We start from the raw sequence: 6,844 nt of genomic DNA on the forward strand, positions 1-6,844 counted from the left end.
AAAAACGTATTGGAAGTAAGCTGGGACTTTTTCAACGCGCTTGTTGGGGTCGGTTTAACCCTAGTTGACCTCACCAAAAACAAAGGCGCTTCTCCAAAGTTGTTTCGTACTACTTGGCACTTCGCTTACTACGAAAAGGCGCTGTATACTATATACACTATACTGCGCCATAAAACGAAACTCGAGTGCCGAAGTTTAACCGTGGTTACGTTTAAATGATAGTGGCCATCGACATCTTTAATTTAGCTCCCGAAAGCAGATTCAGCCATCACGCGATCTTCGTGGAATAAGCGTTAAAGAAAAATTCTGATCGATCGACGTCCCTCGTTACGGCCACATTGTTCACAGGGACGTGGAATTATAATCAATGTTTACTAATATTACAGAATATATATATATATATTTATCGGAATTGGGACAGACAGTGATAGATGATATATTGCGCGTTCGCGATTCATTCGTTTGAGTTTAATTTATAGTTATAAAAAATTCATTGAACGCGTTTACCGGCTACAAGCTAAAAGGCTAAATTTCGGAATTACTGCAGATAAAGCAGACAGGATAGTGGCGAGAGGGAGCTTGCCTGTTCGTTGTCCTGCCTCCATTGTTCGAACAATGAACGATATCTCTCGCAGTCATTTACATCGTTGCACAAATTTCTAATCACTCTCAGATCATCATTGTGGTAAGTATAGAGTTTATCTAATTTCTATATAGAGTTGGACGACGCGCAAGTATCGACGGAATATGCACGTACGCACAAACCCGAATTTAAAGGTTTGCGAATTTTCATAGTCGTAGCCACGATTCCCGTTGCCCGTGCAAAAATGACTTTACATTTAGATGAACCATCGACGAAAATCCTTCATCAAAGGTCCATGCGTTCGACAAATTTCCATAAAGTAATAATAATGGCTGCCGAACCGAACTCTTCTCCGGCAAAAATTCAAACGTTTCGACTGGAGCGAAGCTTCGCGCTTCCCATAAACTTTCGCAGGGAGAAATAAATGGGGATGCGCTGCACCTTAACGAAAACTTTTCTTCCTCTTCTTTCCACAAATATCGCGAACCAATGTATATCGTGTATCATAATTTTTGCATGCTTTCCTTGGTATATAAAATATTAGGCGTGTTTATCAGATATAGGCAAGGGGAGGGGAGGGGGTCGTAAAAAAAGAAAGTAAAACATATCAAGTATATAAAACCGATGAGAGGGAGGGAGGCTGCTATATAGGGGAGGTAATTTTACGAGGTTATACGGCCAATGGGGGGAGATCGATGTAAAATGTTTTACGTGGTTATGATACATTTCGGTTCATTATCAAAACCATTCATTTGCAGTCTTGCGTCGACTATGGATGTGAATTAATCTTAAGCCGACTGCACGTACCTGAGCATGCGGGTGTACAGTGGAAATCGCACAAAACGCGCAGTAGCCACGAACAATCTTGATCCGGCTTATCTAGATTTGGTCGACACGAAGCCATGAATTGGATGCATCCAACCAGCAACGCCAAATTTGCTCCGACGAAAACTGGACGATTCATCGCAATAAGGAAGAATGCGTTTATGCTGTTTTCTGCGTCAATCTCGAGAAAGAAACTGCATGTATAGGATTGACGAAGAACGTCGAGTTTGTTGATTTTTCGAAAATTACGGAATTGAAGAGGTTGCGAAGCTTGGGAAACCACGCTAATTTATTAGTTCCCCTTAATTGAACGATCGATAGCGTAAAGATGCATTTATGCTGTTTTCTGTGGGAATCCTGAGGAAGAAATTATATAATCGACAAAAAACTTGGAATGTGGTAATTTTTTAGAAATTGTGGAATACCATGAAACGATTCGAAAGTTTGGAACTGCATAGCAGTTTATTAATTCTACCTATGGTATTTACAATTGAACGATGTATAATTTACGCAGAATTGTATATAAAATTTTCCGGGAGAATCTCCAGAAAGAAAGCATATAATTATAGAAAAATCTGGAATATATATATATTATTTGCCTGAAAATTAAAGAATATATTAAAACGATTGGAAAAGTTTGGGAAGCCACGGTGGTTTAACTTGTACCCAGCGTGGGTGCAGGATTAAACGATTGATCAAGGAAAATGCATTTTCCGGCAGTTTTGCACGTAATCCCTACTAGGTCGATTCTGCCCTTCGATTTTGATCCAGAGCTGTCAACAGCCACGAGCGTTTGCCCATCAATGCCGTCCGTGGCTAAAATCCATAGCGAACAATAGCCATCATGAACGGAGCATAAAGTGCCACAAATAAACTGGTTGAAAGGCTCTCTCTCTCTCTCTCTCTCTCTCTCTCTATATATATATATATATATAGTTATAAAGAACTGCGTGAGATTGGAGACTAGCGAGAAGCATGAAGAAAGTGTAAATTAAGGCGAGCAGAACGGTTGCGAGAAACCGCGCATGCTTAAGGCTCAAACTCTGAATTCTTATGAATAAAATATGCATGAGTTTATGCATAATATACTATCCGATCTTGGCGCTATTAAACTCCATCTGGAGTTTCGCGAAAACCGCGACAAAATTTTCGCGAAATTCGATAATACTGCGAAGGTTACAATATTTACTGCAGGTGAATATGCAGCTTTCGCGGATTCTGCGACGGGAAAAAGATATTTATTTGTGGAGAGGATTATACGCGGCAGTTTAACTCCATTGGTTCGTACATAAGCTAGATCGGGGATTTATCAAGATGACCCACTAGCATTGTTCCGCTTGCATAATTTATTTTCTAATTATTCAAAATTGTTCGAGGCGTTAATTAGCGAAGGGTGCATGGTGGGCCAAATGGTATTCTTCGAGGTATCTAAGCGGAACAAGAATTGCGGCATCGGAAAATGTGCAGATGTTACGTTGTAACTGGGAGGCGAGCTACTTCCTTCCCGTTGCTTCACTATTGGATACTAAATACCAATTACTACGACCTCACGTCGTACACCTACGCTAGTGCTTATTCCTTATCTGCAGAGACTTGCTGGTATCACCTGGTACAACCAACGATACTAGCTGTATCATGAAGCTGATAGCCAGTTCTACCAGAATTCTGTGGAGAATGGTGTGTCTTAGACAAAGCCTAGCTTCTGTATATACACGAATATACATATACATTTATCCCATATATTTTATATCCAAACTTTTTCCTCGTCTAATTCGCACGAGGACCCTCGAGTGGCCCAAACGCGAATTCTTTGATCTTATACCGGCACACAAGCACGACTTACTTACGCCCAGGAGTATCGAGCACACCGCGCGCAGAATTCCTTTTCCAACGAAACAATGCGGCTGGAGATACTTGATACTTTCGTAACAGTTAAAAGTTCAAATCGGTAAAAAGTTGTTATGAAAAGGGTGGAAAAGGGTTTTTATCGATATACAATTTTCGCGATATCGAATTTTTTATCGGAGGTTCGATGCTTTCCAATTTCCTGACGCGCGCTCGAGAGAGAAGGAGCTATAGAGAGGGAGGTGGTGGGGGGGAAGGAGAGAAGGAGAGAGAGAGAGAGAGAGAGAGAGAGAGAGCAAATTTAAAGATCGGCTTTTTGGCCAGTGATACGATAGAAATGTAAAATAGCTATGATTTTCCTTGGCTGGTAGATAGCAACTAGTTATTACGAGTACTATCTCATTGCGGCCACGCCACCAGGTATTCCTTATCTGCGGGAACCGTAGCTGCGACCACCGATACACACTATATCATCCAGCTGATACCTAATACCACCTTCCCGTTCCCATAGACAAGACAGAGGCTTCTGCGCATGTGCGGAAGCAGCACACTACCACTATATAGTAAGCGTCCGTGGCACCGGGGGAGCCACGCGCGCGTTCACCCAAAGCCAACAGGAGGCAGGAGACAGCAGCGCAACCAGCTATTTCACGTTCATGCATCGGTATTAATTCTCTTCGAAACTTACGAGATGTGACACGTTTCCCTTCAGCTTCCTACGCTCCCTTGTGCCTTCCGGTCCGATATATAGCCATTACGCTATAAAGCTCTCTTCCCCTAATGGCTAATGGAAAACTCCATAAAGTATATATGCAGAAACATAAATTTGCTCGACAAGCGCGCTAAGGTCGAAATTATGAAAATTCGAGAAAACCCTGATTTCTCGGGGAGAGACAAACGAAGGCGGAGGAGGACAATTGTAGATGGAAATAAGTTTGCCAAGCGCACGTGTGTATGCGTAGTGTATTGGTATCGTAATTAATTATCCGTTTTTCCTTTGAGATGCGACAAGCGTCCCTTTATAGTGTCTTTTGCTGGCATGGATGCGCAAGTAAATATATTGCACTATAAACATGTACTGTATACTGGGATGCTGTTATGTCTAAAAGGAAAAGCTATACGATACATACTACATTTTTCATATTAATTGAAGCGTGCTGCAATTTATAGGACATAACCAGTACATGGATCACGGGAGCAATTTTTTAAGGCCGCTATAAAGGCATCGTTAAGGATTTTAACTAACCAGGCAACATTGAGTTTTCAATAAAAACTCGTTTATCGCGTCTGCAGAATGATACGATTCTTCTGGCAGAGCGAAGAAATTTCCCGGTCAAACTGGTAGAATTTTATGAAATGTACAATGCGAAGGAACCTGTTGTAAAATTATATCAATATTATATTAGGCCGCTAATACTTTGCAGCACGGCTTATATACTCAATAGAGGAGGAAATCACGCAAAGGGGGAATCGTCGGCTCTACACAAATCCCCGATTACGCTTAGCCCTCGGTACGTGATACGTTGCACTATCATTCACTCATGACACATGCACTTGCATATATACGCGTGGCACTTATAGCCAAGAAAATTGCACTACTGGTAATCGCCTAATTGCTATTGCCTGAAAAAATAATAAGCAAAAGTTTGATGGAGAGCTGGATAAGCTCGTTCAGTGGCAACTTTTTTCAGTCGAAAACCCTAAAAAAATATCCTGCCGCTTTAATAAGGGCCTAAAGTTTCTTCTGAAATTATATGGGGTATACTGCAGTTTTTAATGCAGTAGATATGCTTTGCTCGCGATAGAGCTTCGACAAATATTTTGTTGACACAATTTATAAAATGCAGATCTGAGACCTTGTGCAGCAGCTCCAACATCAATAAGTCGATATTTATTCACAAAATTCCAATAATGGAACTCTGTTGGGTTAACCCCAACAATTGTTATGGATATCGTATAATGTATTTGCAATGTAAATTTATTTATAATAGGGAAGGTCTGGGTGATTCTGAAAGATTTCCTCAACTTTAATTAACATCAGCCACCGTTTATTTTATTTCCGAGCGAATCTGCTATTGGAATTCAGTATTTGCCATGATAGCCAGCTGATGTTCTCGGATTGCAAAATTTTTCCGCAGATATTGCAATGCCCTTTAGCATCGCATCAATTTGTATATGTGGAAAATCACGGTTTACACACGCATCTGTATATATACATATATATATATATATACCAACGTGGTAAACATTTCATTACGTTTATATTGTATATAATGCACCTCATAATTCATCTATTCCATCATCGAGTCTCGGTCCTTCACTCATGCTTCGTTTTCGAATGGTGTAAACATTATTAGTGTGATCTTGCGCAATAAACTTTGCTTATATCCGCACACGTACACCATTACCGTTTCATTTGACATCATATTAAAGCTACAAGCAAGCAACGAAGAGTCTCAATTAGCTTGGAAACAATTGGACGTGGGCATCCAATTTCAATCTCCAATATTTGTACTTGAGGTTTGTCTTAAACATTAGTAGCTTACATTTGTAATTAATAAAGGCGATACGTCTGCTCGCTAAGCATTATTAATAGTTTTGCACTTTAACGATTAAGAATTTCACCGTCTATGCATTTACGGTCCCTGGGTAAATTTAGCCGGAGAATTTAGTTGGGCTCTCCAAGGGCCTCCCAGTAGATATACGTATTACAGCAATTCCACTATTAACCATTAATATGATAGAGTTAGATTTAGCAATGCCATAAAATAGAAATCTTGCATGGTATATATATATATATATATATAGAGCAATAAATATGAAACGTTGATAAAAGAAATAATTAGTGCGTTGGACTGAAAAATATATATATGCTATATATACAGTATATAAAAGGAGACGGAAGTTTTAATTAATGAGTATAAACAGGGGATGCTTTTAATAGATGATGGGCTGAATCCCTCCGGGTACTTAGACTCCTGAAAATCGAGAGAGCCGTAGCGTCGCGTGTCGCGGGAATCGCCGTTTGCATCGCGGCATATGCACATATAGGTATATATTAATTCTCCCTGAGCGAGAGCTGATATAACGCGTTCCAACCTTCACCCTTACGACTCCGGCTAGGTTATGGCCAACTATGTACCATATATGTGGCTGGCTCTACATCCATACGTACACGAATCTTCGCAATGTCTCCCATCAGGACCCAGAGTAACAAAAAAAAATCTAGACTATCATTTAAATTCCTGGCTGGAATAAAACGTTAGGCTCGCTGACATAAAACTGACGTATCACACTGTGTTGAGCCGAGTCCTGATGCAAAGGGAGGAAAGATTCCAAGGAGTAAATTTTTCCAAAGATGGAAAAAGTTTAGAGAGCTAAAGTTACATCACGAGCTAAACTCAATTATCATATGAAGGATGGGCTGGAGTTTGGTTACAAAGAAGAGGTGAGGAAAAATAAGACGGAAGGTCGAAGACCAATCAATCAAGAGGAGAGAGATAGAGAGCTTCAAGGGGTTGACGAACGGACGGAGCAATAAATGAGAAGTGAGAGAGAGAGAGAGAGAGAGAGAGGGAGAGTAGCGGCAAG

Source organism: Prorops nasuta, unplaced genomic scaffold, assembly GCF_024137725.1.
Source record: "Prorops nasuta isolate Cenicafe-Biocafe unplaced genomic scaffold, Cenicafe_Pnas_1.2 PNAS00004, whole genome shotgun sequence".
In the NCBI taxonomy this organism is placed as follows: domain Eukaryota; kingdom Metazoa; phylum Arthropoda; class Insecta; order Hymenoptera; family Bethylidae; genus Prorops; species Prorops nasuta.